Source organism: Ovis aries, chromosome 12 (genome assembly GCF_016772045.2).
Source record: "Ovis aries strain OAR_USU_Benz2616 breed Rambouillet chromosome 12, ARS-UI_Ramb_v3.0, whole genome shotgun sequence".
Taxonomy (NCBI): domain Eukaryota; kingdom Metazoa; phylum Chordata; class Mammalia; order Artiodactyla; family Bovidae; genus Ovis; species Ovis aries.
Window position 1 is genome coordinate 19,535,885 of NC_056065.1, and position 12,378 is coordinate 19,548,262.

The 12,378-nt window shown below is 36.8% G+C and overlaps 1 protein-coding gene and 1 non-coding gene across 8 annotated transcripts in view; both read right to left on the bottom strand.

Moving 5' to 3' along the window:
* The window catches only part of ESRRG (estrogen related receptor gamma), a 695,925-nt gene that overhangs the window by 397,539 nt on the left and 286,008 nt on the right, over positions 1 to 12,378 (bottom strand). The window lies entirely within an intron of this gene.
* On the bottom strand, positions 3,401 to 3,472 carry TRNAC-ACA (transfer RNA cysteine (anticodon ACA)). The gene has a single exon. It is a non-coding gene; the product is annotated as a tRNA-Cys (tRNA).

Below are 12,378 nucleotides of genomic sequence, written 5' to 3' on the forward strand. Positions count from 1 at the left end.
TTGATCCCTGGTCCAGGAAGATTCCATGTGCTGCAGGGTGCGTGTACCTAAACCTGTGTACCTCAACTACCAAAGCCCATGTCCCCTAGAGCCCATGCTCCATAACAAGAAAAGCGCTGCAGTGAGAAGGCCACACCACAGCTAGGGAGTAGCCCCCAGTCACTGCAACTAGAGAAGGCCCACAAGCAGCAACAAAGACCCAGCACAGCCATACACAAAGAAATAAATAAAGTTTAAAAAAAGAAGAAGACTAAGTTGAAAATCTGGGGAGGTCAAGGCAGCGAGAGTTTGTAGGATGGAGCACTGGAGAAGACAGTGCTGCACAGATGAATCTGCAGACCTGCAGACGGTGCCCTTCAAATATTCAGCTGAATATCAATCAGCACAGGTACTTAAAGAAACTACCCACAGCCAGGAAAGGCCCATTCAAAAAGATGAGCAGTAACAGTGCCCGGTGCTCACACAAGGGCAGGAATTATACCTGTGCCCATCAGTCAGACTGAAAAAGCCTCATGACTCATGAGGCATTATAAGATATACAGAAAGGCCTTGACTCAACAGCAGGAAATAATTAGCTCTAGACTGAGTTTTGTTTCACTTAAGTTAGAAATGAGATCCTAAAGTATCAAGCTTTTTCCAAGTACCTGAACTGCATCTCAAAAGAAGTTTCAAGAATATGAATTGAAATACAAAATATACAGTACACAGCAAGGTAAATTCTCACTGTCTGGCATCCAATCAGAAGTTACCATTTCTAAAAAGTTTCCATTGAAAACTCCAATTTTTAAAAAGCTCTGACATAAAACTCCAATTGAGGAGAAAGAAATCAATTAATTGAGATAGATGCAAAACTGATCTGGAGTTACAATTAGCAGACAAAGACATTAAAACAGTTATAGTAACTAATAGTTTATATGTCCAAAAGCAGAGGCAAGGGCGATTTATAAGCCTACAGATCAATGAATCTCCACAAACCCCAACATAAGAAGCATAAAAATTCTATACCAAGATGTGTCATAATCAAGTTGCTCAAAATTGTCTATAAAGAGAAAATCTTAAAAGCATCTAGAGAGAAAACACATTAGGACAGAGACAAGAAGGTAAGTAGGATAGCAAATGTGTCATTGGAAACACTGCAAGTAAGAAAACAGTGGATCAGCATATTTAAATTGCTGAAATAAAAATAACTTTCAAAAACAAAGCCCCCCCCCAAAAATACTTTTACAGATATACAAAGGCTGAAACGACTCATTACTAGGAGACTGGCACTATAAAAATATTAAAACAAATTCTCCAGACAGAAAAGAATTATACCAGATGGAAATACAGATTTGCACAAAGGAATGAAAAGCACCAAAAAAGGTAACTACATGGGTAAATATAGTCTTTTATTATTATTTTCATTTCTTTAAAAGATAATTTACTATTTAAACAAAGAGTAATAATAACAATGTAGCGTGGGGTTTATAATATTTGTAAAAGCAAAACATACGACAATAGCGCAAAGGTCAAAAGGGGAAAACTGAAAGCACTATACTGTCTGTCTCAAACTATAAAGTGGCATGATATTACTTGTGCATAGCCTATGATAAGTAAAAGATGTAAACTATAAATCCTAAAGCAATCAAACAACAACAAAGAGTTACAGCTAATAACTAACAGAGGTAATAAAATAGAGTCATAAAAGTATTCAATTAATCCATAAGATGGCAAAAAGGGAGAAAGGAAATAAAGATGGAATAAATAGGAAAGAAATAGCAAGACGCTACATTTAAACGTAACCATGGGAATCGCCACATTAAACATGTGTTCTGCATATCCCAATTAAAAGATATTGTCAGATTCCATTAAGAAAAGTAAAATCCAACAATATGATGCCCACAAGAAACATACATAGGAGAAACTTTCTGTCACTTGGTTAGAATGTTTTCTTTTAGTTACAAAATGAAAACAATAATCCATAAATGATCAAACTGATAAGTCAACTTCACAAAAATTAAAAAGGCATGCCCTTTGAAACACTGTCTAGAAAATGAAAAGACAAGTCAACTCTGGCAGAATATATTGGAAATCATAAAATCCAGTTAAGGACTTGTACCTATAATATATAAAGAACTAACAAAAATCAACAAAAAAAAAAACCTACTATAAAAGAGGCAGAGATTTGAGTAGACACTCCAATAACAAAGATGCACAAATGAAGAATGAGCACATGAAAAGATACTCACCATCATTAATCACTAGAGAAATGCAAAATAAAGCCACAATTATATACTAATACACACCAATTAGAAGGAATGCAATTAAAAAGCCTGACTATATCGAGGATTTCTTTAGAACAAATGGAACTCTCATGCACTGTCATTGAGAATGCAAAATGCTACAACTGCTTTGGAAAACAGTTTGGCAGTTTCTTATAAATATACCTGTGACGTACGATCCATTCCTAAATTCACCCAAAGAGAAATGAAAGCCTATGTCCATACAAAGATGTGTCCCCAGATGTTCACAGAAGTTTATTTGTCAACATTCAACCTGGAAACAACATGGAAGCTCATCAATAGATTACCGGATGAACTGAATTATATCCATACAGTCACAGAGTATGCAGTAATAAAATGGAGCTGTCACTGCAATGACATGGATAAATGTTAAAGTAATGAGGCAGAGTGAAAGAAACTAGACCAAAAAGAATACATACTCTAAGATTCCACTTATTTAAAACTCTGGGAAATGTGAATTTATCTCTAGAGACAGCTGATAAATGGTTTCCCCAGGCTGGGGAGATTAGGCCTGTAAGAGGTCAGAGGGAAGGTGTGCAAAGAGGGACAAGACCACTCTTAGGGCGATATATCTGGTCATTTACCTTGATAACAGTGTTGGTTTCAAAAGTATATATGGATGTCAAAACTGCTATATCTCAATAGAAATGTTAAAAACAGACAGGATCATTGTCCACAAGGAGTTAAAAATCCGCTTATTGAAATAAAGCATACACAAAAATAATGTAATGAATAAGAAAGATAGTGTTTCCCACAGAAAACATGAATAGTACCCAACAGTGTTCTAACATGTTCATGTGTATCAGAATCAACTGGAGGGAGTGTTAAAACATGGGCTTGCTGGATCCAAGATCCAGAGTTTCTAATTCAGTAGGTCTGGGATGGGACTTGACAATGTGTGTTTTAAACTAGCTCTCTGGTCTTTCATACAAGCTGCATTAGCTTAGAGACAATCACCACTGTTTCAGAAAACAATTAAATCTCAAAGTGAATGAAGTCGCTCAGTTGTATTTGACTCTTTGTGACCCCATGGACTGTAGCCTATCCATGGAATCCACCCATGGGATTTTCCGGGCAAGAGTACTGGAGTGGGTTGCCATTTCCTTCTCCAGAGGATCTTCCCAACCCAGGGATTGAACCTGGGTCTCCTGCATTGTAGGCAGACGCTTTACCATCTGAGCCACCAGGGAAGTCTATTAAATCTCAAACTTATGAGTAAATTAAGTCAGGCAAGGATATGGTCCTACTAGTCAAACTCCAGTTTCTGCTCTATTGTAGCTTTTCTCTTATAGCCTTTTGAGAAATAGTTACCGTGGTAGATCAGAAGTGACAAAGATGCAGTCATCTCTCAGTATCCATGGGGGGTTGCTCCCAGTACCCCCTGCAGATACCAAAATCCACAGATGCTCACATCCCTCACGTATTTAGTATCTCTTTCTCGAGCATGGGCTTTGGTGCTCACTATTTCCTTTGAGTGTAACACCTTTTATCCCTCGTGCTTACTTTTATCTGGCTAATTCTAATTCATCCTTTAGGGCTGAGCTTAGACATACATCAGTCTGTGAAGAACTTTCTCTGGCATACTCCTATACCCAGCCTTCTGCTCAGGCAAATTTTCTGCTCCTCTAGTCTCTATTTCATGCCGCTACCTAGCCCTCGCTGAGGTTGACCCTTGAGTTCATCTTCTAAATCAGTTCACCATGCTCATCCCATTTCTTTATACTTCTCAAAAAACTAATTTATTTCTCTTTAGTTGACTGCAGGAGCATTTGGGACATTCCAGCATTCTTGATTCTCTCTGAGTTACCAAGCCAGTCAGGGAGAGAGAAGGAAGAAAAGAGGGGTAACAAAAATCTAGAATCATAAAGTGGGATAGGAAGGACAGGGGATGAAATTGTAAATCCACAACATCACATGCACACAGGCACATACAAACTATGTGGGGGATGCTGACGATTATTACTCAAAGGGTAGTAATTTCAAGTGGTACCAATCTTTAACCCAGATTGGATCATAGGACAAATCAAGCTTCCCAGTTCATACTCATGCATTTGACATATTTATGGTCTTTTATAGTTTTTGATCACAATTTCTAGGAGGCAGCTGGTCCTTAAATCAATATGTCAGTAAAAAGCAAGTTCCAGTTCTGTTAACAGAACTATCTATGAGGAGGTCAGCACTGTTTTGGAACACATTTAAAACATTTATGAGAGCCACCGAAAAATATCTGTTCATGAAACTAGGTTACATTAAGCATCCTGACTGCATTTTTCCACAACTCTAGACTTTGGTTACAGCAGCCCCAAACAAGGGTTGAAGAAAAAGAATAAAAGTGATCCAGAAAAAAAAAAAAAATCTTTCCTGAAAATTTTTGTTTCAACCAGAGGGATGGAAGTTCTGAGGACAAAAAGCAAAGTCAAGGACACCTGGGGCATCTGTCTCAGGAAGGGCAGTTGTCACGTCACACTCAGGGGTTGAGAGTCAGGGTGGCTTCCCTGTGGCTCAGATGGTAAAGAGTCTGCCTGCAATGTAGAAGACCCAGATGTGATCCCTGGGCCAGGAAGATCCCCTGGAGAAGGAAATGGCCCTCCACTCAGTATTCTTCCCTGGAGAATCCCATGGACAGAGGAGCCTGGCGGGCTCCAGTGGGGTCACAAAGAGTTGGTTACAACAGAGGAAATAAACACACACACACAGTCAGCGTGGACTATTCAGACTGACTTCAGCAGGGAGAGTCTGTCCACTTCAGGAGATGCTGCTAGAGGTCCAGTCTTACAAGAACAACCCCAGTTCTCTGGGAAGGTACGCCAACATTTGGAAGGTAGGATTGATAGGGGAAGCACACTGATTGAAACCGCCCACCCTGGCCAGGCACCATAGTAACCATTTGCATGAGTTGTTTTATGGTAGGAGATCCTGATAAGGAATAGGGAGCTAATAAGCCACCACCAACGGGAAGAGTTTGGGAAAGGTCTAAAGGAGACACTGAGTATCCGTCCACTTCCCAGAATCCCTCTCGCTAGCATCCATCTTGGCTGAGCGATGCGTGTGCCACCAGGAAAGACTCTGAATTAGAATGATTGGTCAAAGACCACCCGGAAACTAATCCCATCACCATAAAACCTGAGACTGCAAGCCATGCGGCGGAGAAGTTCTCCTGGGTTCCCTTACCCTACTGCTCTCCACCCGGGTGCCCTTTCCCAATAAAATCTCTTGCTTTGTCAGCACATGTGTCTCCTCAGACAATTCATTTCCGAGTGTTAGACAGAAGCCCAGTTTTGGGCCCTGGAAGGGGTCCACCTTCCTGCAACAGGATGGCATTAAATAACCACAGCCCAGCAAAGAAGCTAACCTGGGAAAACTGACTTCCAGATTTTACCATTGCAACAGCCAACAGTTGGGGGCCACACCCCAAAAAGTATGACAATCCCAGCCTCTTGCACAACAGGAACTGACCTAGAAAAACCTTTATTCCCCTGCCAGATGAAAAAATCTGATTCCCAAAAGCAAAGAATACTTTGACTTCACACTCTTTCTGGTGGACCTATATTTTGATGACTATATGATGAATGAAGAAAAAAAAAAAGGTTGGACTCTGACTAGGAAAGTTTGTCATAAGGTTTCCCATAATCTTGACTTTTTTTATGATCTGCAGGAAAAAAAAAATATTACCAAAAAGGAATAAAGAGCACTAACCAAAGAAATTTCTCTCTCCCAAATTTGCAGCACCTCTGAACTTCCTTGAAAGGGAAGGACAAAGCAGCCGTTTGCTCAGCTTAGATCATTTTGATTGAGACTCATATGTTATTTTAAATGAACATTGCTCAGGTAGTTAAGCCTTAAAAACCAACCATCCTTGACAACTGTCCAATTCTCTTTTTTTAAAGTCTTACCTTAAGGGTTTCAGAAGCACATTTTCAAGTAGGCTGGAGTGGGAGGGGACTAAGCTTCCTCCCTGCTTCACAGCTCAATGGGGCTTCTGGCCTTTGTTCATTTTTGTCTTTGAAAACTTTATGTTACAATTATAAAGGAAAAAAAAATAACCAGAGTAAACTTAAAAAGCAACCACGCTGCAGTTGCTTTAAGCTGTTGGAACAATGCAAAATTCCAATGCATATGAAATATATAATCTAATAGAACACTGATTTTTTAAGATTTTACTCTTACTACTTGACTAATAATGTTAAAAAGGAAAATAAAGGGCTAAATTTCTCCAGTGACACTGGGAGTTTACTTACATTGATTTTTTTGTTGTTGAGTGGGGGAGTGGATAACACAATAGCAAGGCAAGCATACCAAAGGGCAGCTAAAGTCTTCTTTGCATTTCCTATGCATGGAGTCCCTCTGTGAGACTTCCCAGGGGGCTCAGACGGTAAAGAATCTGCCTGCAATGCAGCTGACCCAGGTTTGTCCCCTGGGTTGGGAAGACCTCCTGGAGATGGGAATGGCAACCCACTTTAGTATTTTTGCCTGGAGAATTCCATGGACAGAGGAGCCTGGTGGGCTATATAGAACCTGGAGTCGCAGAGTCAGACACTACTGAGTGGTTAACACTTTCACTTCACTTTTAGATACTAAGTCCTGATGTAAAACAATGTTTGCAGTTTTTACTTCCATACTGCATATAACATACATATATATATATATATTTTACTTTGTGGAAAGCTCTAGTCTTATACCTTATAGTAATGCCAACAAAAATGTTTAAGGAAAGATCATCCAAAAGAAGACATGACATTTTGCAAAGCCTTCAGTTTATCTTTAGAAAGTGCAATTATAAATGATGCTTGAATCAAGGATGCCCAGACACTTGTGTTAACACAGAAATTCTGTTACCATTAATTCTTGCTCAGTAAATGCAAATATTATGAACACTGTTCAACTGCAGGAAATGTCATATCTACCACTTCTATGACAGTAATAATGTAAAACATGCTTGCAAGTAATAAACATATTTATTAAATAGTCCTCCATTCAAGTTTGGTATATATACATACAAACACACATTTTATTGGACAGACTATTCAGTGTCCGTAGCCTATGTATTCATATATAATATGATACACATTCACATCCCCTTTAAATCGTGCAATTATAACAACACAATGACATTTAAAGGATGTTCTTACTTAAATATATATTGTTAAATGTACAGTTCTTGCGGATTTCTAGGGTGCTAGTTGTAAAAAAACCTGCCCGCCAATTCATAAGATATAAGAGACTCAGGTACGATCCCTGGGTCTGGAAGATCCCTTGGAGGAGGGCATAGCAACCTACTCCAGTATTCTTGCCTGGAGAATCCTGTGAACAGAGGAGCCTGGTGGGCTACTGTCCATAGGGTCATAGAGTCAGACACGACTGAAGAGACTTAACACACACGTGTACACCTTCTTTACCAATATTGAAACGAGTGTTTTTTAGGGGAAAGGAAGAAGCATGCATCTTAATTTCTACTGAAGGTCTGCTTTAAGCTTTCCTAGGAAAACCATATTAAAATCACATATACTAGCTTTCCAATGTAGTAAATATACATATTTCATGATATCTTTATCTTCTAAAGGGGCTGGAGGTATAACCATATTTCTTTTTCCACATGGTTTTCACAGCTTTAAATTCTGACATCTATTATTAAATTTCTTTCTTTGATGTGGGTCTTCAAACTTAAAAAAGAGAGTATAAAGCAATCTCTCTTCCTTTTCTTCCTGCCAAATAGACATTTTTCTAACTTAAATATTTTTTATATCCTTAACTACAAGTTTCTGTCATTTTTTTCATCCATGTTCAAAACTGTGAAATGAGAAGATATATTTGGTTTTAAGAAATAAAATGACGAAACTTTGTAAATATCAATGGCCTTCAAGTCTCGTGCTGAAATATGGATGCCATATGTATTCTGATAGAGTCTCAGGAAAAACATCAGATGCCAGAATAGCGATCTTCACGTTATGCATATGGGGAAATTAAGGCACAGAACTAAATTGCCTGTCCAACAGCTCAGAAAGGCTGTATCTACAAGCACAAACTGATTGAGAGGGAGCCAAATAATTTAATACAAATCATTTTTCAAAATAACGCTTTTACTTTAGTAATATTTTTCTAACCTTTCATTTTTATACACAGCTGAATTCTCTGCCAAAAATGGAACATCAATTCAAATATCATTATCTTAAATTTACAATAATTTTTATAGCTTGGGCAGAATTTTATCTTCATATATCTATGAAGAAAAAAGTCTGTAAGTAAATTAACAGCAAAAGAAATCTGCATGTTTTGAGGATGTTTAACTACACATGATAAAACAGCTTTATGGGCTGTTGCTGATTTAGAAACAACCATTTCATTACAAACAAATTAATAAGCAAATCATTTAAAGTTTATTTTTTAAAAATTGTCCTATCTATCTCTACCAGAATGCTTTGTAAATTTAACCCCAGTTCTGCATGTTTGAGTTAATTTTATTTCTTACTATCTCCCCACTTTTGCCCACTATACCATAATTGCTATGATGGCCCCCAAAATTATTTTCCTTTTCAGTATAAAACATTTGAAATTTTGTTTTCTAAATTATAATACTTCTGGCAACCACTGAGCAGTCTCCAACATTACAGTTTTATCTTTTTGTGAATGTCATATACAGTTGATCCTTGAACACACAGCAGTTAGGGGCACAAATCCCCTACCCAATTGAAAATTCATTTATAACTTTACAGTTACCCTTTCATATTCATGGTCTGCTCCTCAAATTCAGCCAACTGTGGATCATGTAGCAAATATTTAGTGAAAAATACATGCATATGTGGACCAGTGCAGTTCAAACCTGTGTTGTCCAAAGGTCAACTGTAAATGGTACCATATAGAATGCAACCTTTGGAACTAGGCTCCTTCATTCAGCATAGAGACTCATCCAAATTGTTGTATGAATCAATGGTTTCTTCCTTTATAATACTGTGCAGTGTTCCATTGTGTGGATATAACACAGACTGTTAAACCATTTACCCTTAAAGACATTATTTCCAGTTTTGAATAGACCTTCCATAAACAGTCATGTACAGGTTTTTGTGTAAACATACGTCTACATTTCTCTAAGTTAAAAACCCAGAAATGGGATTTCTGCATATGACAGGTGTATGCTTAACCTTATAAAAAGAGGCCAAATTGCTTTTGAGAGTGACTCTGTCATTTTGCATTTCTACCAGCGATGAATGTAAGTTCCAACTGCTCCATATCCTCATCTGCACTTAGTATTGTCAGGATTTTAAAAATTATCCATTCTAACAGATGTGCAGTAGATCTTAAAAAGGTTTTAATATGCACATCTCTAATGACTAATGACAGTGAACATCTTTTTGTATGCTTATATCCAGTCTGTATATTATCTTAAGTGAAATGTCTTTTCAAGTCTTTGTCCTATTTTAAAAATTAGGTTGTTTTCACATACTCAGTTATGAGAGTTTTTTTTTTTAACTTACTCTTGACACAAAAGCTTTGTCAGATATGGGTTTTGCAATTTCCCTCCTCAGAATGGAGTTTGTCTTTTCATGTTCTTAACATTGGGAGACCAAAAGTTTTAAATTTTGATAAAGGCTGATTTATCAACTCTTTATTTTGTGGATTATATACTTATACAAACGGTGTCATGCCTGAGAATTTTTTTGCCTAACCTCATATCATAAAGATGCTTTCATATGTCATCTTTTAAAAGGTTTACAGTTTTGTATTTTACTTGGTATTTGGCAAATTTTGAGTTTTTTATTAATCAGGCATGAAGTTTAGGTCAAGATTCTTTTTTTTTTTTTCTGCTTGTTGATGTTCTTCGCTTGCTCTCGTATCATTTGCTGAGCAGATCACTTTATTTTTATACCACTGTCCAAATCCATCAGCTGTAGAGGCTCTCTTTTGGTCCCCTGACAACTGTCTGTTCTTTTGCCTGTACTGTACTGTCTTGATTACTGTAGTGATTTAAGAAGTCTTAAAATCATGAAGTGCAATTCATATGAGCTTTTTCCTTCTTTTTACACAGTATTTTATGGTAATTCTTTTGTCTTTCCACAAAATTTTGAGACTCAGTTTGCCCATATTTACAAAAAAAAATCCTGCTGGAAATGTTACTGAAACTTCAATAAATCTATTGATCAAATTGAGGAGATGATTTTCTTTCTATCAGTTTTATCTATTATAGAAAGTGTAGACATCTCCATCATCCACAAATTGTGGATTTGTCCATTTCTCCTCTCAGTTCAGTTAGTTTTCGCTTCATGTATTTTGAAGCCTAGTTTTTGAGTTCATACAAATTTAGAATTGTTACATTTTATTGGTGAATTGATCTTATTGTTATGTACTTCTTTATTCCTGATATTTTACTTTTCAGTTTTGGGGGAGTGGTTCTAAAGTTTCCTTTATCTCATTAAGGTAGCTGCTTCAACTTTCTTTTAATGATTAGTGTTTGCATAGAACACCTTTTTCTATCCCTTTACTTGTAGTCTACATATATCACTGTATTAGAAGGGAGTTTCTTATGGGAAATACAGAGCAGAGTCGTGTTTTCTTTTACTTCTCTCTGATTATGTATTTTATTTATTGCATTTAGATCACATGTCTATACATTTATTGATGCATTTGGATTTATATCTACCAATCTGTTACTTGGTTTCTATTTGCTCTTTTTTTTTTTTATTCAGGTATCAGTCAGTTTCTAAGGAGAAACTTGGATTACTTGAGCATTTTTTAGCGTTCTATGTTATCTATTGCATTTTTTATCATCTCTTGTATAATTTTGTAGTGGTTGCTCTTCACCTCTCATAGTCTATTCAGAATCATATTTACCACTTCAAGTGGAACATGGAAACCTTACCATATTATAGTTCCCTTTATCTTTCTCCATTATATTATAGTTACCTTATACATAGGAGCTTCCCTGGTGGTTTAGAGGGTAAAGTGTCTGCCTGCAATGCAGGAGACCCGGGTTCAATCCCTGAGTTTGGAAGATCCTCTGGAGAAGGAAACGACAACCCACTCCAGTCTTCTTCGGAGCCTGCAGTGCATGGGGTCGCAAAGAGTCAGACCTGACTGAGCGACTTCACTTTACCTTATGTGTACATTGAAAATTCCATCATTCAGTGTTAAAGTTTTGCTTTCAACTGTCAAACATATTTTAAAGAACTCAGGGGAGAAGAGTAGTCTACAGAGTATATCCAATATCTACTATTTCTTTTGCTCTTCTTTCACCCTTTATGTTTCAAGTTTCCTTCCAGTATTATCTTCCTCCTATCTGAAGAACTTTCCATAGAAGTTATTTTGGAACTGGCTTGAAGGCAGCAAATTCTTAGTTATCCTTCATCTGAAGATGTCTTTATTTCTCCTTCATTTCTATGCAGTAGTTTTTTCTGGATATAGAATTCTGGGTTGGAGGTGCTTTTCAGTAATTTTAACATGTTGTGTCACTTCTGTAGTTTTTAATGAGAAATCTATAGTTGTTCAAATTGTTTTTTCCCAATAAAATTGAATATTTTAACTCTGGCCAATTTCAAGATTTTTTGTGCACTTATTTTTGTAGCATTTTGATGATGATGTGTCTGAACACAGAGATGTTTACGTTTATTCTGTTTGGTTTTCACTAAACTTCTTGAATCTATAGACTATTTTCCTTCCCCGTTGAGGGAAGTTTGGGGCCATTATTTCTTCAAAAAATTATTTGTGCTACATTATTTTTTTCCTCCTTCTAGAACGTCAAGGACACAAATGTTAGACTTTTTTTTTTCATCTCATAGTTTTGTAAAGCTCTCTGTATTCCCTGTCCCATGAATCTCTCTTTATTCCCTGTCCCCAAACATTTTTCTTCTTTGTTAACCAGTAAGATAATTTCTATTGGCCTACTTTCAAGTTTATTGACTCTCAGTCTTTCATTTCCATTTTGTTATTGAGTTGATCCAGTAAGGTTTTTATTATGAGTTTTGTACTTTTTAGTTTTAAAATCTGCATTGAATTCTTCTTTATATTTCCAATTTATTTGTTAAGACTTCCCATTTCGCATTTGTGTCAAGAGTGTTTGATTGCTTGAGAACATTTTAAGAAACAGCTTCTATAAGTCTCCATCAGA